The sequence below is a fragment of the Macrotis lagotis genome, chromosome 4 (assembly GCF_037893015.1).
Source record: "Macrotis lagotis isolate mMagLag1 chromosome 4, bilby.v1.9.chrom.fasta, whole genome shotgun sequence".
Lineage (NCBI taxonomy): Eukaryota > Metazoa > Chordata > Mammalia > Peramelemorphia > Peramelidae > Macrotis > Macrotis lagotis.
This window is the reverse complement of record NC_133661.1, coordinates 215,550,383-215,573,265: the sequence shown is the minus strand read 5'-3', so window position 1 is coordinate 215,573,265 and position 22,883 is coordinate 215,550,383.

The window sequence follows — 22,883 nt, the reverse complement described above, 5'->3', positions numbered from 1 at the left end:
TACAGACCAGAAAAGAAAACAAAAAGACCTTCAAAAATTCATTAATTAATTGATATTTGTATATCCTCTATCCATGTATGCTGCAATCCTTACTGAATGATGGATGAATGGTTATATGAATGAATGATGGAATGAATTACTGAAAAATTTGATAATCTTTGTTCTCATGGAGTTTGCATTCTCCAAGAAGGTGAATTTTTTTTTCTTTAATGGTTTTGTAGATAAAACTTTTCACTTTTGGACCCAAATTCTGGTAATACACTTCTTCACACCTTGTCAATCTAAACTCAAATAATGAACTTTTTAACATGGTACCTGTTCTTAAAGTCCTTTCACTTTTATAAGGGTACCAAGGCTTATGTTATTAGGCCCTAAAGAATCCAAACTTTAGTGGAGTAAAACCAAAAAGGAAAAGAACAGAGGAAAAAAGCCCCCAAACTTAACATTATTCTCAAATAGTCTATCTTTGCATAATGGATTTTTTTTTAAATCAGTGATACTTCTGAGGCATCTAAGATTTGTTTCAGAGAAATAGTCATTTTATTTATTAGAAACTCAACTCAAGTTCACTTTTTATTGATTTCTCACATGATATAGCACTAGTCAAGGTATTAGAATAAATTGTATCAGCCTTACCTTAAAGAAAGGAAAAGTCAAACACTATTGTTCAATAACTTATTTAAGATAAAGAGTGCTATCAGGTGGTAGTCAGTTTGTCTGACTCAAGTCTCCCAAATCTCAATCCAAAAATCTATATCCTGCCTTTGAGAAATAAAGACAATGTTTTATGAAAAAGTCAATAAAATAGACAAACCTTTGGTTAACCTTGTTAAAAAAAAAGGTAACCAAATTACCAGTATCAAGAATGAAAAGGGCAAACTAACCACCTCTGAGGAGGAAATTAAAGGGAAATTTCATACAAGTGAATTCTACCAAACATTTATGGAGCAATTAATTCTTATTGTACATAAACTATTTTTAAAAATAGGAGAGGAAGGAATCCTGCCAAACTCCTTTTGTGTCACCAAAATGGTGCTGATACCTAAATCAGAAAGAACCAAAATGGACAAATAAAAATTATAGACCAATCTCCCTAATGAATATTGAAGCAAAAATCTTAAATAAAATTTTAACAATGAGACTACAGCAAGTTATTATTAGGATAACATAACATAATCAGGTAGGATTTATACCATGTAGACAGGAATGGCTCAATATTAGGAAAACATTCAACATAAGTATATAAATAACAAAACCAGCAGAAATCATATGATTATCTCAGTAGATGCTCAAAAAGCCTTTGATAAAATACAACATCCATTCTTATTAAAACACTAGAAAGTTTAAGAATAAATGGAATTTTCTTTAAAATAATAAATAGTATCTATTTAAAACCTTAATAAATATATGTAATGGGAATCAACTCAGGACATTTTCAATAAAATCAGGGTGAAACAAGGATACCCATTATCATCATTACTATTCAATATAGTATTAGAAATATAGTATTCATATAGAAATTAGTATAGAAATATAGTATTAGAAATGCTAGCTATGGTAATGAGAAGAAAAGGAAATTGAAAGAATCAGAATTGGCAATGAGGAAGCAATGATGGTTTATCTAGAGAACCCAAAAAAATCATCTTAAAAACTCCTTGAAACAATTAACAAATTCAACAAAGTAGCAGGATATAAAATAAACCCACCTAAATCACCAGCATTTCTATATATGAACAACAAAGCCCAAGAAGAAGAGATAGAAAGAGAAATTCTATTTAAAATAATTATAGAAAACATTAAATACTTGGGAATCTACATCCCAAGACAAATCCAGAAACTGTATGAACACAATTATAAAGCACTTCTCCCTCAAATAAAGTCAGATAGGAAAAATGTCAAATGCTCAGTTAGGTCAAGCTGAAATAATAAAAATGACAATTCTACCCAAATTAAATTACTTATTCAGTGCCATACCAATCAAACTACCAAATAGTTACTTTACCATGCTAAAAAAATAGTAACAAAATTCATCTGGAGCAACAAAAGGGCAAGAATAGAAAATTGAAAAAAATTTGAATTAAAAAAAAAAAGGAAAGACCTAGCTCTAACAGATCTAGAACTATACTATAAAGTGGCAGTCATGAAAACTGTCTGCTACTGTTTAAGAAATGGAGTAATGGATCAGTAGATTAGGACAGGTTCAAAAGAAACTTCAGTAAATGACTAAAACAATTTACTAAGTGACAAACTCAAAGACATTAGCTTCTGGAATAAGAAATCACTATTTGACAACAATTGTTGGGAAAGCTGGAAAATAGTATGGCAAAAACTAGGCATAGATCCACATCTCACACATCATACCAAAATAAGGTCAAAATGGGTAGAGGATTTAAACATAAAAGGAGACACTATAGATAAAGAAATAGATCAAAAAGTCCTCTATTAGGTCTATGGAAAGGTGATAAATTTATGACCAAACAAGAATTAGTGTACATTATAAAATGCAAAATGATGATTTTGATTATATTGAATTAAAAAGATTTTGCAGTAATAAAATCAATGCTGCCAAAATTAGAAGGAAATCAGAAAGCTGGGAAGTAATCTTTACAACTAGGAGCTCTGATAAAAGTCTCATTTCTAAAATGTATAGAGAATTACATCAAATTTATAAGGTTACAAGTCATTCCCCAGATGGTAAATGTTCAAAGGATATTAATAAACAATTTTCAAATGAAGAAATTAAACTATATATAATCACATGAAAAAATGCTCCAAATCATTATTGATTAGAGAAATGCAAATTAAAACCACTATGGGGTTTCACCTCATATGTATCAGTTTGGCTAAGATGAGAAAAAGGGAACATGATCAATGTTAAAGAGGTTGTGGGAGGATTGGGGTATTGATGCATTGCTGGAGGAGTTGTGAATAGATCCAATCTTTCATTCCCTTTGACCAGCAGTTCCAATTCTACATCTCTATCTGAAAGAAATCATAAAAACTGAGAAAAGTCCCACATGTTCCAAAATATTCATAGCATCTCTTTTTGTAGTGGCAAAGAATTGGAAATTGAGGGAATGCCCAACATTTGGGGAATGGCTGAACAAGTTATCCTACATGAATAGTATGGAATACTAATGTTCTATAAGAAACTATATATGGTCAGACTCTAGAGAAGCATGGAGTGAGTTACTGGATCTGAAGCTGAGCAAAGGGAGCAGAACCAAGAGAAAAATATATACATTAACAAGAACATTGTGAGATGATCAACCTTGATGGAAACAGCTCCTCTCAGCAGTTCAGTGAGCTAAGAAAAATCATATTAGACCAACTATAGACAATGTTATCCTCATCCAGAAGAAGAAAAACAAAACAAAACAAAAAAAACAACCCTTGGGAATCTCATTAACACTTTATTAAAATTATCTCATTATATCTTTCCCTTAATCCTAGTTTCTTATACTGAAAATGATTAATCTATAAACATGTTTATGAAAAAATATGTATGTACAATGCTAATTTAACTGTTCACCACTGAGGATAGGAGTGTGGGAAAGAAGGGTGGCAAGAAATTTTGTAACTTAAAAATATACATGCACATATAAAAATATATAAAAATTTAAAAAAGAAAAAAGAAAAATAAACACAATGTCCAGAAGTGTCTTCACATATTAGTAAAAGAGTAAATTAACTCATCAATAAACATTTATCAAGGATTCTAGAATATGAGGAAGAGGGGAATTAATACATGAAAGATTGGAAAGGAAGGAGGGAACCAGGTTATAAAAACCATTGTATACCAAAGAGAGGAATTTGCATATTATTCTAGAGTTGATAGAAAATTATTTGAGTTTATTAAATAGCAAATGACAGATGAGAGGAGAAAGAACTGAAGTGGGGAAAAGTGAGGCATTGCAACCAACAAACATTTTATTGCAAAAATCCAGAGGTGAGATTATGAGGAATTGTGTCATGGGGGTAACTATATAAAAACAAAGAAAGGAGTATATTCAGGAGATGTTGAAAAAAATTATTAAACTTTAACACAGATTTGATATGGGGTGGAATTATAGTGCAGAAGATAACAGCTTGTGAGTATGAGTGACAGAAAAGAGAGTGAGGATCTTAGCAGTATGTTCAAATAGGAAAGTGCATATAGAGAGGTTTTTTGAGGGGAAAATGAGTTCAGTTTAGGACAGCTTGAATTTAATATATCTATAGGGCATCTAATTCAAGATGTCTGATAGGTAGAGAAATGAGTCTAGAAATTAGGACTAAATGAGATGATTCTTATGACAAGGAAAACTTTAAAATGTATTGTTGGACATTAGTGCTCTATTGACCTGTAAAGACCAGTATTGGTAGTTTTTAAGTTACTGTAGCTCTTTTTTTCCTCCTTTTCTTGTTAAGGTTTTCCCATTCTTCCCAGCAAGTCTTTCCTCTACTTTACCAAATCAAACTCCAGGTTCTGCTTAAGTAAGAAGGAAAAGTAAATTCTATTTTTTCAACACCTTTAATTTGCCGTAGTATGACCAATTATCCAAAATTCCCAACTTGTCACTATTACAAAGCATTTTCATATAAAAATGTCCTGTGACAGATCTCTTTATTTTTCGACTTCATGAACCATGTCTCAAAGAAAGGAAGTTCTGACAAAACTTTCTCTCACTATGACCCTTAGATGTTTTGACTTTTCATTTCTTCAATTAAGTGCTGACATTAAAGTAAACCTTTCATCACATATCCTACCTCTGGACATGAAAGGGGTCTTAAATAAATGAAAGTAGTATGTGATTGCCTGATTTTGGCCAAATGTGCTGATAAAATTTCCTTAAGTCTTTTCAGAAAATCTTATCACCACTAGAACATATCATTCCACTAGAAACCTAGCTTTTAGGAAGCAAATTGACCCAAAATGATCAATTCTCTCCTCCCTTGCTTTGTATAAACTTCACTTATAGAGGCAGAGTCAAGATGGCAGAGTAAAGGCAGGGACTTGCTGGAACTGTTCCCTAAACCATTCTAAATATCTTTAAATAATGACTCAAACAAATACTAGAGTGGTAGAATCCACAAAAAGACAGTGAAACAATTTTCCAATCCTCGACAACTTGGAAGCTCCAAAGAGAAGAGTCTGCTGAATTAGGGTGAGAAAAGGGAGCAGTGCAGCCCAGACTACATCTGGGGGAATCAGCTCCAGCAATTTAAGAGTAGCCCAAAGGTCAGTGGCAATGGCGTGATTTCCAGACCTTTCACTCCAGAGACAACTTGGAAAGTCAGCATGCATAGTAGGCTGCATAGCTTACCAGAGTGGAGCATGGTCCAGCACATGTCCCAGAAGGACAGACCTGGCACAAAGGGACCAAGAATAGACCTCAGGAGCCACTGATTCATCAACAGCACCTGCTTTGGGAGTTCTCACTCCATGGATGGTAAGGGAATAGAAGGGTGAAGACAGGGCTCTCTTTACTATCACAGAATATGGACTTTGTTCTTTGCCCATATGCAGATCTGGGTCTGAGTCTTTGGTCCCAGACCCCAGAAAAGGAGCAGAAGCAAACAGAGCTTATTGCCAGATCATGGAAGGGATCCTCTTCATAGTTCCAGGGCAGAAAGGAGTGCTTGTGATCACTCACAGACCTGAGTACAGGCCAGGAGAGTGGTACAAACCTCTCCTTAGATCCTAAGACCTTGGAAGAACTGAAAACTTGCAGATCCCTAAAATAGCTACCCAAACCCCCAAAACTTAGGACAGTGCACCCTCATGCTAGAAGCAGGGCTCCATCTTAACAAAGAGTTAAAATCAAGTCATAGGCTGGGGCAATGAGCTAACAACAGAAGAAAACCAATTTGAACAGGGTTACCATTGGTGATAAGGAAGATAAAAATATACACTCAAAAGAAGATAAGAAAGTCAAAGGTTCTGCATTCAAAGTCTCCAAGAAAAATGAGTTGGTCTCAGTCCATGGAAGAACTCAAAATGAATTTTGAAAATCAAATAAGGGAGATAGAGGAAAAATTGGGCAGAGAAATGAGAGCAATGTGGGGAAATTATGAAAACCAAGTCAGCATCTTTAGTGAAGGAGACCCCCTCTCCCCCAAAATACTGAAGAAAATAACATGTTAAAAACCAGACAGGGTTAAATGATAGAAGGGAGGGAAGATTGTGGGAGGAAGCAGTCAGATGCAAAACACTCTTGTATCTGTTAGGGAATGGTTGGACAACATTATGGCATGTGATTATGATGGAAAACTATTCTGCTATAAGAAAGGATGAATGGGATGTTCTTAGTAAAAATTGGAAAGACTTACTTGAGAAGATGCAAAGGGAAATGCACTATATACATATTCACAGTAATATTATAAGATAATCAACAATGAATGATGTGATTTTCTCAGCAATGATGTGACTCAAGATAACTTTGAAGGACATTAAAGAATACTATCCATCCCCCAAAACAGAGTTACTGATGTCCAAATAAATTGAAATACACTTTTTTAACTTTATTTTTCTTGAGACTTCTTTTTTCTTTTTCTTTTTTTTTTGGTGGGAGTGGTACTGGGGGAGTTTATTTACTTTCTCAACATGTATTTATATCATGGTAATGTTTTGCATGACTACACATTTTTAACCTATATCAAATAACTTTTTTTCTCAATAAAAGAGAGTGAGGTGGGAAAAAGAGAAAGAATTCAGATCAAAATTTTAAAAATGAATTCTAAAACTTATTTTTACATGTAACTGGGGAAAATAAAATAAAGTATAAAAAATAAATTTTCCTTATGAAAGTCACAAAATGATAAACTGTAAGCAATAAGTAATTTTGAAACAAAATGTAGAATAATTGGGTTAAAAGGCCTAGGCCTTTTAGCTTGAGAAGACACAAATTATTCTCTTTAAATTTCTGAAGGGAAAGCAAGCTGGCATAATCCTTTCTCAAGGTAATGTCTCCATCAATAAGGGGATTTTTACACAAATGAATTTTGAGCAAAAGATTTCATAAGGCTGAGATAAGAATTGGAGCTATAATTATACTAGTTTCAGAAACAATCAGTTGAAGAAATTCACTCTGAATTCATGTCAGCATTTTCTTTGCAATTTATAATACATAGCAGCTTAGAGCAGTAGTCACAAGCTCAAATAGAAAGGGGAGAAGCATTAAATAATACACACAGCTCCCTAATGATTGCATATTGATGTAGAAAATCACATATTGACATTATCTATTTTCTGCTGTATTTTTATTTATTTTATTAAATATTTCCCAATTATATTTTCATCTGATTCTAGTTTCACTTTAGAGCATTGTTGATAGTCATGTGGATCAGTGTTTTACACCTCTAACCTAGAGCATTAGTAAAGTATTTTTCCCAGAATCATTTAAGTAGCATGTGTCAAAGAGTGATTTGAATCCAGGTTTTTTTGACTTAAAAATAGTTCTGCATCCACTACACCTCACTGTACTGAATATTATGCTTAAAAGAATGAACAATTGTTTATGCATTTTGTTTTGGTTTAAACAAATCTGTTGGCATTCTGCACAGAGAAACAGAGACAAATTGTTTAAACAGACCTTCACTCTATGTTTCAGTACACTACCATAAAACAAGTTAGATGAAATTAAGCATGCAGCATGATGGAAATTTTTTGCTGGCGTTATCACAAGTGCTTACCATAAATATATTACAGTGCACGTGGAAGGACTATTGGGAAACCAGTTTTAGAATAATGTGAACTGATTTCATTCCCTCACTTTTCAGAGAAACTGCTTTTTTTTAATTGATGGAAAAAATAACACACAGGCCCTTTTGTGGGAATGTCATTCACAAATGAAATACCCACAAAAAATACATCATTCTTTTAATCTATTATTCAAGAATGTTCTAATAATGAATTAAGCAAACATCATTTTATTTCATTAAAAAAGTTTTAATTTCTTTTAAGTAGAAGCTAAATTGTGGAAGAATCAGAGCAAAAAAAATCAGACCCTCAATATATGAAATATATCTATTTAGATAAATAATATTATCTAAATAATAATTTAGATGAATAGATAGACATATAGATCAAATAAATATAATATTTTCTAAGGTCAGTGATCTGCCTAGTCTTCTGTTCTATCTCAGTTGACTGGGCTACCAGAAGATTTGTGGTACAACATAATGATTATTCTCTTATGAAGATATCCACCAAAATTCCTGACTTTATCCCATGGACATTTTTTCATCAAGTAAGATTATCTAAGCACTGACTATGTTTATTTTTAGCTTGTACATTTTTGTAAGATAATGAATTCCTTTATAAACTTGATATAAGGGTACCATGTGCAGCTATTTTAATGAGCTCTGGATTCAAGACAAAAGGAGATCTATCACTATGAAAAATATGACCTTGGACAAGGCACTTCATTGTTCTAAGGTTTGGATTAAAGCAAAGAATCAACCTATGAACAAATATTTATTATGTTTGCCATGTGCTCAGCACCTTATTAATTCTAGATAAAATAAGAGAAATGTAAAATCATCCCTGGACTCAAGGAGCTTATATTATAAGGGAAGACATCTTCTCTAAAGTCTCATCCTAGTCTCCAGAAGTTTTGTAGCCTAAGCAATTGTACATACAGACTCTGTTTTTATGTAATTAGACCCAATTAACATATATATCTACAGATGTAGTGCAGAGACAGTACTGCATAGTGCATATAAAGTTGACATCAAAGTCAGGAAGCTTTGAGTTATCTTCAAAATGTATAAGTCAATGAATCTCTCAGTGCTCCAAGCAGCCCTCTGAAACTATAAGTAATAGAACCAATTTGTATTAATTAATTTTTCCCCATAGGAAGTTTTTTGATCTTTTATATATGTCCAAAAAACCCCCCAAAATAATAAAAATCTGACTTAAAAACAAGAATCTAATTTGTTTTTCTTTTATTTATTTATTTACTCTATATCAAGCATTCTAAATCTTTTGGGAATAGTTTTGCATTTTTTTAAAAAAATTTTTCCAATTATATGGAACATTCAGTTTTGTAAAGTTTTCTCCAACCCACCCTTACCTCTCCCCCAATTTTAAGATAGCAATTAGTTTGAAATTAGTTGAAATTCTACACAATGTAAAATCATGTCACACAGATTTACATATGAGTCATGCTGTGAAAGAAGAATCAGAACAAAAGGGAAGAAAGAAAAAGCAAAAACAAATTTAGAAAGTGAAAATAGTTCTGCATTCAGATCCCATTGTTCTTTCTTTGGATGAGGATGGCCTTATTCATTACAAGTCTTTTAGAATTGTCTTTGATACCAGTATTTCTGAGAAAGATCATGTATCATAGTTGATTATCACATATTCTTGCTGTTAAACTGTGAACTGTTTTGGTTCTGCTCTCTTCATTCAGCATCAATTCATATAAGTCTTTCTAGGTTTTCCTGAAATCTGTCAACAATACTCCAATACATTCATATACACCAACATATTCAGGTATTCCTCAATGGGTAGGCATCTCCTCAATTATCAATATTTTGCCAGCTCAAAAAAGAGCTACTATGAATATTCTTGTGGGTCTTTTTTTTCCTTTTTATAAGATCTTGTTGGGATATAAAACTAGCAGAAGAATCGTTAGATCAAAGGGAATGTACAAGAGGATTTTTTAAAAAATTTTATGAGTTTCTTCAATAGCATGAACAAAATGGGCAGAATGAGGATTGAATGAAGCTGCTGATTTTACAAACTAACCTGTTCACATATGGTCATAGACTTATGAGATCTGTGTATATATGTACACATATACATTCATATATAAAATCATATTGTATGTGAAAATATATATATATATGTGTATATATATATATATGAGATATAATTCCAAGACCTTCAAACATTTAAGCTGGTCAAAGCAAAACAAAACAAAATAATCAAAAATTTAAAAAAGTTATCATTACCCTGATAGTTGTGCTTATAATTTGGATGCTAAGCAAATATTATGAATGAATTGACTAAGTCAATAACTATAAACAGTTTTTTCTATAAAACCTTATACATATATCTACATATGTATGTATATATGTATGCCCCTATACATACATACAAATAAATGCAAGTATATCTAAATTGACTTCTGTTTCTCTCAGTTTACTCAACTGTAAAAGGAAAATAATAATAGCACTACCTTGCAGCATTGTTGTGAAGATCAAATAATCTTATTTTTAAAGTGTTTAGTACAGTGTTTGGAACATAGCAAGCACTATATACATTTATATAAATGTATATATATATGGATTTATCTGTATATATATTATATATGTGTATATATAGAATTAAAAATCTCTGCAGAGCATCTATGTAATTCTTCTAATTAATACTAATCAAGTAATTTGTTGGAAAAATATTCCCTGAACACCATAAAGAACAAAATTGTTATAATAAATTTGGTTTTTTAAACAGCTTTCATTGTGAAAGGATGTAATTTAATCATATTTCTAGTTTCTGCATACACTGCTTTATTCCTCCTCAACCAGTTCTTTCCCATGGCATCAAAATAAGCCTTGAGAATGTGTTTATTCATCTCAGGAATACCTCTTCCTGTTCTATCATAATAGTTTAATAAAATTCAATTTTAGTACAATACTGTTTTCTCTATACTTCTTTCATGCACTGTAGCAAGAAACTCCACCAGCTGTACTTCAAAAAAATAGTACCCAAACTTTAAGCCCATGGCATTAAATGACTTTGCTTGTGTGTGTGTGTAAAATAGGGACCAGAATCTCTGAACTTTCACCATGAAAATCTTAAAAGGTTGTTAGTGGTTCTGATCTCAAATATATGAAACTCGAGTTACTGTCCCACAAAGACACATAAGGGATCAACCAAAGAAAAGCACAGCAGCCATGCTGGCATTCAATGATTGTACTAACTGCTTATTTTTTAACCGTGTTCTTCTGTGTGTTACCTTTATCATGCTGAGACCTGCATAAAAATGAAATGTCATACCTCACTACCCTTCTAGCCAGTGGTATGGTTTATTTTCTTGTCTCCTGATAGAGTTCACAAATTTAATAACTGCTTTTTATCCCAGTCTCTATATTCTTTTTCAGCTTGCCATTTGGTATTCTTTCTCTGCTGCCTTACAGGAAATGCCTCATTTTAGGTTTTCTATAGAGGCCATAATAGAGAAGAAAAGGAAAAGAGAAGAGGATATTATCTATCATTTAGAAATGGACAAGGGGGCAATCAGACCATTTTAATGGATTCAGAAGGGGGGGAAGTGCCTGCTATTATGGCATATACCATCTTCTTTTGAATGAGACAAGCTGGCTCTGAATAAATTGAGTAGTTTATGCTGAAAAGTTTATTATGATTCTTCTTATCAGTGCTTCAGTTTTGGTAGGAAAAATATAATTTATACTTAATCAAAAAATAATGGGGTTATTTTCAGGGAAGTGTTGATAACACAAGACTGATTTTTCAGCTGATTAAAAAATACAGTGATGAATTTGAGTTGTTTCTGCTTTGATGCATATGACTATAATAAATAATGACTTTGTAGCTCTCCACATGATCTCTAAATGACAATGACAATATCATTAATAGGGTGCACCATTCTAGAGAATTTTGGAACTTGTGAAATAATGAAGTAAGTTTAGGCAACATCTTAAATATCATATACTGGTAGAAATAAAAAATATTTAATTTACATTTCCATTAAAGATTGGTTGGCCACCACAATCTAGAATTGCCTTTATGCACCCCGGCATGTACATTAATAATAAATAGTAATGGTTAACTTGGAATCAGACTTCTTTATTCTTGTCCCATAATAAACTTTTAAGTCTTTGATTTAGCCATACTGTGAATCAGAATGAATTATTGTTAATCTCAGAGAAAATGGTCTCTAACATTGAATTATTTAAATGCTAATTGCAATGCATTGCCAGCAAATAATCAGCCAGAACTTTTAACAAGATGATTTTTCATCTACTTTTGAAATATCAAGTGGCTCTGGATTTCTCCTTGGTTCTTCCTGCATCCTAAGTAAGTAAACTTCCAAGTGTCATGGGGCAGTTGAGAAGACCAAAAGATTGGCTATTGCTAGAATTAATTTTGCTCTGTTTCATATTATGTAGTGTGCTATTTGAATACAGGGGCACAACTTATTGTCACCGGAGGTATTCATAATAATTCCAAGGTTGGATACATTCAGTGTGACCTTGTGCTCTTATTATAGTCTTCAAATTTTCATTTATGCCTTTTATGTTCTCTTGTGGTGTTAATGATACTGCCAGGAAATTGTAAATTGATTACACATTAACCCATTCTTCCAGTGAACATTTGGGAGAGAGAGTTAATGAAAAGAGTGTTATTTAGGGTAGAACATAGAAAATGGAAGGCCAGGTTTAGTTCTAATTTCACAAAGGATTTGTTAAGTAATTGAGGACAGCTGTATAACCTTTCTGTATTTGAGTCACTGTCTATAAAACAATTTTAGTATCTGGGAACACTTCTCAACTTCAGGGCAGCATCCCTTGGAGAATCTCCTGGGTGATGGTATCCTTTGTATATAATACTCTACTAAACCTCATATGACAAGTCTTCAAAGCTGTGATTGCCTTTAATAATCAGTCAGAGGACACAGAGTTCAAAGCAAAAGTACTTAATGAAATAACATAGGTTAAAGAGCAACAATAAAACATTTTTGGGAAAAATATTTTAATGGATTCAGTCTTAACAATAATTACTCATCAGTATTAGAAATGTTTATATCTAGGAAGCCTGTGGAAAGACTTACATAGAAGGAATATATGTGGGCAAAACATAAACAGAGAATAGTACATATATCAGAAAGATATATCATCAAAGGCATGGAGAGACCATTTAAGCCTCTGATACTGTAGGGCTACTGCTAATGTCATTGACCTTCCTTTCCCCTTATTCTTGCTTCATTATTCTATTTTTAAGGTGTTACTGTATTTTATGTCATTCTGCTGGTCTCTACTAGGTAGTGCTCTATTAAACACAAGTGCTGTCATATTGTGAGAAAAAGCCCTACTGGCCATGTGGTTGTTCAGAAAATTTCTGCTTCCAGTTTCTGAATGAAATCTTTGGCTATATCATCCTTATAAAAAATAGTGATTTTTACATCAGTCCTTCAGTTCAAAAGCCAGATTTTTTTTATTTGTTTGGTTTTTTAATAGCTCCTTTTGGAAAGAAGCTGCCCTTAGCAAAACTGTAAGTAACAGCCCTAAAAGAAAAAGAAAAAACCTTTTTATGTTCTTTTCCATTTCCTTTGCCCCTCAAAGAGTGATTCATGTTTGTTCCCTTAAGAGTCTTAGATACAATCTCCCTAAGAGGATATTTTCAGCCTCAGACATCAAGCACTTTAGAACAGAGAACAGAAGAGATTGAACCAAAATAGAGGAATGGTCAAGTCCAGCATCCCCACAACTCCAACAACAATTTGAGAAGAACAACAGACTGAGGAGTGATTGGAAAAATGAAGAAAACAATACAGTGGATCTTATTTCCACCTTAAAAATTACAAATTTGGCCTATATACTAATAACTGTAGGATGGGTTGTGATCATATCCTCAGAGCCCAGAATTCTATGATAGACTAGTAGTATAGAGATGCCCACAGAGGATTCCAAACTCAACCTTTGACACAAGCATAGGTTCTCCCATTGGATCCAGGACAGCATCATGAATTCAAAGTTCATCTAGCCTGAAGCTAATATCATGGACTTCCTAGAGAGTTCAGTATCATAGTAAGCTTTCAGATCTAGTTCAGTAAGGCATAATTGCCAAAAGAAGATTGGTGGAAGAATGGGTAAGCAAAGAACAAAAAGAAAGTATTATTATGCCAGAGTTGACCAAGTCACAAACCCAGAAGAGGAAAGTAACTCCAAAAGAAAATTGCAAATAGTATCTCAAAGAAAAATACAACTTGTCCATAAAATCAACTAGTTTTATTAAAATAGATGTCATAAATTTTAATAAGGATATTGAAATGAAAGTGTTAAAGGTAAAATTGAAAGATATTGGAGCTATGGAGGAAATAATTGGCAAGAAAATCCATAGCTTAGGATGAGTAAAAAAAATTATTTAAGTAATTGATTCCTTGAAAATTAGAATGGATAAAATGCAATCTAAGAAATCCATGAAACAAGATAATATATTAAAGCAAAATCAGAAGGCAAGAAACATAAAAATAGTAGATAGAGAGAAAGATAATAGAATTTTATCTCCTATAAAAATAACTGACATATAAAAAGTCAAGTAGATATTACAAAAATATCTAGACTATATAACAGTTAAGAACTAAAAATAGTATGTATAACATACTTCAAGAAATCATTAAAAAACTGAAAAATCTCTTTGAATCAGATGGCAACAGAAAATCAGTATGCCTTAACCATTTATCTCTCAAAAGAAACCCCAAAATGAATGTTTTCCAGGAACATTATGATTAAAATTCAGAACTTCTGAGCTAAAGGAAAAATAATGCACTTACCAAGAAAGAAATAATTCTCAAGCATTATCACACAAGGCTTAACAGCTAACACCATAAAGAAATGAAAAGCATGGGATATGATATTTCAAAAGACAAAATTTTTAATTTACAAGCAAAAATAGTTTACTTAGTAAAACTGAAAAAAATCCCGAGAGAAATGGATGCTTAAGGAAATAGAGAGAACTATGAAACATTACTATTAAAAAGAAAAGATCTTATTAGAAGAAGTTTTCAAATATCAACACAGTATTAAAAAGAAAGCAAAAATCTAAATACAATTGATTACCTTGGAGAAAAACTTAATCGATAAGTAAGTTTCCATTCTAATTGGGGATGGGGAAAGAAATGATATGAGTCACCTAGACTGATGACACTAGTATCATAAAAGGAATCAAATTGTAGGGTTTGTGAATAGTTTTTGTTATTTATTAATGATCTTACCAAGAGAAGAACCAAGGGAACAGACAAAAAAAAGAATATCTAAAGGGAAAAGAAGAAAAGGAATAAGGGAGGCTATTATCATATAACTGAGAGATGTAAATAGAAGTCTAAACAAAAGAGAAAGGAAGGGGTGTTGAGGTGGGTACCATTCAAACTTCACTTTAACCTATACTGTCAGAGGACAGTAGAAAAATGAACAGAGATAATTATAAGAAAAACAAATGCTAAACCCAGAAAAGAGGTAGGTTTAAAGAGATTTATAAAGTTAAGAGAAATAAGCTGTGAGCATCTGTGATTGCAGGGTGACTGAGTGGTGCAAAGGATAGAGCACCGGCCCTGAATTTAGGAGGACCTGAGTTCAAATTTGATCTCAGATACTTAATAATTACTTAGCTGTGTGACTTTGGCCAAGACACTTAACCCCATTGTGTTGCAAAAACATACAAACAAAAAAGAACCTGTGATTGGAATTTAAATTTTTGGATAAAGGGAAGAGGAAAGGCAGGAGAACTAGAAGCACTGGTGTTAGATATATTCCTGTTATATAATATTTTTCCTCTTCTATGTAAAAAGAGAGAGCAAGAAATAATGTAAGAAAAAATGTAAGATAATATGACTTAAAGAAATACACAAAATTAAAAAAAAATTTGGCACAAAAATCCAATGCAGTTATGATTAAAAGAAAAATAGATGGAAGGAAAACAAAGTCTCACCAAATCTCTCTCATAAAATTATTATTTTCAGGTGATAAAAGAAAGATATTCAAATGTATAAAACTAAGAGTTATTTCTTAGTAGGTAATTGATCAAATGATAAAAATAGGCACCTTTTAGAGGAAAAACAATCCAAGCTCTTTAAAAAGAAATGAAAAATGTTCCAAATCATTGATAATCATGGAAATGAAATCAAAACAATTCTGAGGTTCTACTCATACTTTTTTCCCCACTTTATTTTTCCTGATTTGTTTTCATCTGTGTTTCTTTGTTTTGGATAGCTTCACATGCACAATTGAAATGAAATTGTTTGCCTTCTCAAGGAGGAAGGAAAGGAAAGAAAAAAAGAAAGTAATTTGGAAACCAGATTTTTAGAAAATGAATGTTAATAATGTTACATGTAATTAGAAAAGTATTTAAAAAATAGATTTATTGTAAAAATAAGAATATTGCATTTCTCAAAGTGGAACTTTTTTTTCATAAAGGTGTTGTTTGAATCCTCTTAAAAAACTGTCTACATCTGATGACTTTATAGGTCTTAATATTTGCTTCAATAGCTCATATATCTTAGATAGAAAAGCTTTATAGGAAAATTTTAACAAGAATTTATTTTCTAAAATCTGTTTTTTTGTTGCTGTTATTAGTATTGATATTACTATAAAAATTCCCAAGATTTTTACAGTTTTGGATTTGTATTCTCAAGTTTTACTAAAACATCCCAATTACTTTATTCATTGATTTATTAGAGTTTTCTAAATTCACTATGTTGCATTTAAATGAATACTTTTCTCCTCTTTAGCAATATTAAAACTTTAATTTCATTCTTATCTCTCTTATTGTTATGATTTTAGGTTTTTTCCTAAAAAAACTTTAAAAATTGTAATCCATACCTTGCCCCATCATTATGAAAATAAAATCATAAATGAACAAAAAATTAATATATAACTGAATAGGCAAGTAATGCAAAATCCCACATTAGGCAGAAATATGTTTCTTTTTAAATTTTGAGTTCATATTTTTGGGGGGGTGGAGGAGAGAGAACATTATGTTTATCATTCCATTGATAGAATTCTAAAACCTTCTAAAGTTGACTTTCTATAAATTATCCTTATCTCTTTATAAATTGTTCTCTTATTTCTGTTTATTTCTCTCTGTAAATTATTCTCTTTTTTTCAGTTCTTTGGAATTATGTTAGTCTCAAAGTGCTTTTTAATTGTTTTCTATTCCCCCTTCATTGAACATTTTTTTTACATAAGAAACATTAATAAATGTTTTTAGTATTTCTGTCTTTTTATATAGTTGATGTGGTCTTTATGTCCCAAAAATGTTGTTTTTTTTTTTCCTTTGGTAAAGTTCCATTGGGGCGGCTAGGTGGTGCAGTGAATAGAGTACTGGCCTTGGAGTCAGGAGTACCTGGGTTCAAATCTGACCTCAGACACTTGATAATTACCTAGCCGTGTGGCCTTGGGCAAGCCACTTCACCCCATTGCCTTGAAAAATCTAAAAAAAACAAAAAAAAAACCTTGCTATACTTAACTGAGAAATATATAGTATCCTTTTATACTGCCATTTAGCAAATACTACAGGTCTCTCATCTCTCATTTTTCTAAAATTTAATTCATGTCCTTACCTTCCTATCTTTTATTAAAATTTGTCTAATTCTAAAATGAATACATTAAAATACTCTAGCATTATAATTTTATCATATAATTATCTCTTCAATTAAGCAAACTTCTAAAGTATTTAGATGGCACACAAAAAGGAGATTGACATTGCTGACCTTTAAGCGAAATGTTTGCTCTTTTTTGATTTTTTTTTCTTTTCTCCTTATCGCCATTCCAGATCTTACCTTTTTCTTCCTTTTAATCCTCCCTTCATGTTTCTTCCTCCAATATCTGAACCTGTTTTGCCCATGAATATCCCTTTATCATCCTAGCTTCTCTCTTAGACCTATCTCTACCTCTCCCTTGCCTGTGTTTGCTCTTATTTTTCTTGGGTTTAATGAATTTTTATAATGAAATTTTATATATATTTGGGGATAGGGAAATGGGGAAGTCATAGTGTTCTACATTGCTTTATATGATCAGATGTAAATTAGTTTCATGGGAATCTCATTCTCCTCACACGTTTCTCTCTGATAATATAGTCTTTATAATATACAGTGATTTTACTCCCATTTTTTCTTCTTTCTTATCCAACTTAGTTTCCCCCATTTTTTTTACATTTTCCTAAGACAAAAACAGAACAAAAATATCTACAGACCCTCTGTCATTTTACTCTTGCAGTCCTTGTGCCTAGGACATTTTTTTTTTACCTTTCTTGTACTGTCACTATCATCTTTATGTTTTTCACCTTAGATTTTTCTCAATCCAAATGATTTCCTCATAGTTTTCAGAGCTTTATTTGCTATTGAGGGTGATAGGAAGTTAGGTTGCTCAGTAGATAGTTTACTAGACCTGGAATCAGAAAGATGAGTTTAAATTTGGCCTTAGATACTTCCTGGCTGTGTGGCAAGTCATTTAATCCAGTTTACCTCAGTTTCCTCATCTGTTAAAATGAACTGGAGAAGGAAATGCAAACTACTCCTGTATCTTTGCCAGGAAAACCCCAAATGGAGTCACAAAGTTGAACATGACTGAAACCATTGAATAAATGAGGGTTTCTGTTTTGTTTTGTTTTTAACTTGGATCAGCTTTTTTTTTTTTATTTTGGGCAGAAATAGCTGTGTCCTGAGTATACAGTGAGCCAGACTTGCCCACTCTTTCAAAGGAATTCTGTGGTTACTCCTGTACTGGACTCTGCCTCTGGGATTCCTCTTCTTTCAGGATTTCATGACTTCTCCTGACTGCAGACAGCTAAATTCATGCTGTTGGACTCAACAACTACTACTGTGCTGGGTTCCTGCCAGAGGCTTCAGGCATCTATTCAGACTGGATTCTACCTTTGTTCTTTCTCTTCACTTTGGGCCATCAGGACATAAAGACCCTCTCCATAAAGCCACAAAATTTCTGTTAGGCTAGAGTTAGCTTTGGTCCCTTTTGGGACCTGACAAGCTTCAGATTCTGTTTCAGGGGATGCCCAGCTCCACCCACCCCAAACCAGAAGGCTGTGTTTCTTATCTGTGCTTAGGCAACTAGCCAACTGCTCAAGCAAGACACCAGCTGGGCTCTAGGGCTATTTGTTTCAGGCAGAGAATGCCAGGCTGAACTAATCCAGGACACATCTCCACTTGTATTATTTTAGTCATTATGCTTATTATTTTTCTGATTCCTCTTTTTTGTACCAATATTCTACATATTAATCATTAATTTTTTATTCAGTGTAGTAAATATTACATCATATTCATAAAACACCAAATTACCACAGATACTATTTCCCCAAAATAGATCTAGATATCTCTTAATATGACCCATAGTGACAATTTTAACTACCAATAACCTTCAGTGGTTTCAATCATATTCTACTTCATGGACTCTATTTGGGGCTTAGACTCTGTCATAAACATATAAAGGGAAGAAAAAACTGCTTTTTGTGTCAAACTAGTTAAATACATATGGAAAAAATACAGATGAGGCTTGTTATTTCCTCCCACAGATCATTTTACAGATGAGGAAACTGAGGCAAATCTTGTCATATTGAACTTGTAGTCCATCAAATAAACCAGATATTTTTTCAAACCTGCTGCTTTCTAATCATTTCTGTCATCTAAAAATTCTAAAAGTGACTTTGAAAACAGTTAATTACATTTTTTCCTATTGAAATTTACTTTTTAGATTTCATCCAATGTTCTAGACTATCAATTTTTCTTCCATGAACTGCATGATATATATATATATGTACATATATATATATATATTTGACTAGACTGACACAAAAGCAATTTTCCTTCCCTTTATATGTTTATGACAGTGATTAAAACATAAAGTCCTTACAAGTGACTTCTAGTCTCCCTGTGTTCAAGGATACAGAAAGACCACTTATGAGTGTGATTATTTGGACCTTCTTGGAATTCTGTTTCTGCAAGAACCTCCTGGATTTGTAACTGACCCAGATGTTTGCAGTTGCTATTTCACTATGTATCACTCTTCAGTGCTGTTGCTACACTGCAGATATTGTAATCAATGGCATAAATAAGTAACCATGAATAATCAAATTCCCATAAAACTTCCATGCTTGTGACAAAAATATCCTATCTCCTTTATTATTCTGATCTAAAAATATTAAAATATGATAGTCCTGGCATTTCCACTGGTGGTATACCTGCAACAGCATGTTTTCCATATTAATTACTTCAGGTAATGCATTGTTGACATTTATTTTAGTTTACAAAACAATAAAGAGGCAAATAACATTAATGGTACTGAGGTAACCAATATAAAATAATTAGAATGTCTGATATCACAATATTTACAAAGAAGTTATTCATTTATTTTAACGCTTGCCTTCATGAAGCAAGTGTACTGCTTCCTCATTAAATTTGGAATCTCAAATTCTTATTAATAAAACAAAGTTGTTGAGAAAAAAAGACTTTTATGAAATTAAGTGTTGAATTGATTGCCTCCTACACCTCATAAATATTACAATTTAATCTGTTCCTTAGTAGCAAATGCAGCAAATTTTAAAGGGTAATAAATATCCTGAAAAAGGTAGGAGAGGAAATGAAAAAAAGTGACTTTTAAGATTCAGAAATATGAAACCTTTTTTAAATTCTTTATACTTGGAATAAAATATAAGCTATTTTTTTCTTTCAGGCAAAAATCCAACAGGGATTAGGAGTGATCTGTGTCTAAAGTCCCAGTTCACAGCTTAAACAAAAGGACTGTTCTCTCCAAAGTTCTGGTAGTTTACAAAATCCCATTGAAACTTCCAATCTAGCAGTTTAGGTATTCAAAGTTTTACAGTCATTCATTATTTAAGTTTCATCAGGATGAGTAATATTAGAAATGAGTTAGATTAATCCATTTGTATATATATGTGACTAATGACTCATATTTTCATAATAACCCTTTTCTGGTTGAACATTTTGTTCTAATAATGCTGGTGGACTTTTAGCTCAACAGGAAAGATAAACATAAATTCATTCTAAAGCACTATGCATTTACTGCAGACATTCTGTGGGGGTCTTCCTATTCTGTTAAAAATGTCTCCAGTGAAGAGTAAACAAACAGGCTAAGACACCACTAGGAAATAATTCTAAATTGAATTTTTAGTTATTCAGCTGTTGCACCCAGGGATTTTGATGATTTCAGTTGGAACGCCTGTTTTTATGATGCATGTTTTTTTTGGCTAACAAAAGAAAAGCTGAAAAATATTCAGACTATGCTCTGACTTTGAAAGAATATGAATTATTCTGAATTATTGAACTCCTACTAGGTGCAGAATATTATTCTAAAACTCCAGTGCCTAATATAGCTTTAATTCATTCAATAAATATTAGCAGTTGCCTTTTGGGGGCAGAGCACTGTATTACTGCTAACAGAGATGAATTTATAGATATTATGGGGTTTTCATGGAGATTATAATCTCATAGAAGGAAGAAGACACAAAAACAGATAACTATAATACTGAAGAGTAATATAATGTCTAATTAGAGTGATTAAAATTTTAATTAAATACTATATATATATATATATATATATATACATAAACATGATCTGTTCCTAGTACTTTACTAGATGTTAGAGATAAAATCACAAAAACAAAATGGTCCTTATTATCAAGATGTTTTAATTATACAGAAGACAACAACAAAAATACAAATAAGACTAATCAAGTCAAGAGATATTTATAAATCATTTACTAGGTGCAAGAAACTGTTGGCTTGATGGGGGAAACAAAGAAAGACAATAAGAGGTCATGTAAATAACTAGATACAGACAAAATATATACAGAATAGATGGAAGGTAATTACATTACCTTCAAGAGGCAAAGATATGAGTGTATGAAGAAACTTGATAGGCATCATACACAATGTGGAAATGGAACTGAGCCTGGAAGAAGTTAGGGAAACCAGGAAGCAGAGGGACAGAGGGAGAATATTATAGCCTGGGGAGGAGCCAGTGGAAATGCATAAGAGATTAGATGTTGTGTGGGATGCAAGTCACAGCATGTGGGTCAGTGTTGCTGAAATCTTGGATTATAGTGAGAAAGAGAGGTACAATATAATGAATATGAAATGTTGCTGTTACCACTACTGTTGCTATTGTGTCACTGCACCACCTAACTTCCCTAAGTAATATATACAAAATAAATACAAGGGCATTTCAGGTGGCCTAAGAGAGAAATAATGTCTGGGGAATCAGAGAAGGCCTTATGGAGGAGACCAAACTTTAACTGAAACTTGAAGGGAATTAAGGATTCCAAAAGTGAAAATGACAAATATTCCAAGAATAAATATAGCCTGGGCAAAGGTACAGATACTGGATATAAAATATCATTTATGGAGAATGTTAAATAAATCAGTCTAACTGAGATATGGAAGTATCAGGAGGAGTAACTTTGAATGAATCTAGAAAGGTGGTTTGGAGTCATTGTGAGGAGATTGTGGGAGAAGTAGCAAGTAGAAACCCATGTGTTCCTAGGACCACAAGCTCAAGTGCTTCAGTCCAAGAAGAATAAACACAGACAATTATCAAGGCATACAATGTTATATGTTCCCTTGTAGATATGGTGCACTGTAGATATGGTGCACTCTCTGAGATCATATTTGATTAGTATTGCAGGTTTGCTTCACAGGAACTGACTGGGAATTTTAGAGGGAACAAATCAACAAATGACCCAGACAGCATGTTACTAGCAGCCCCACCTTGTCTTTTGTAAGAGCAGCATTTAATTCCATTGAAAATAAAGTTTAGAGAAATGTAAGATTCTTAGTTCAGTAAGAATGCAGATGAAATTCAGTTTTATGCTTATAGTAACAACCCAAAATGCTTTTATGAACCCCTGAAGTCTATTTATGGGCCTATGGGACATCTCAACTACTTAGTGCTGATGGAGCCACATTGATAAGAACATAATCCTAGAAAATTGGGCTAAACATTTCCATTGTCCTCAACAGACTATCATCAATCAATGCTGATGTCATTGACTATTTATCTCAGGGAGAAATCAATCTCTCCTTAGCTGAAGGTCCAACTAAAGAAGAGGTTTTGAATGCAATTATGCTCCTTTCATGTGGCAAAATACTGGATGGTGATTTTATTCCAGTTTAGATTTATATTATTGG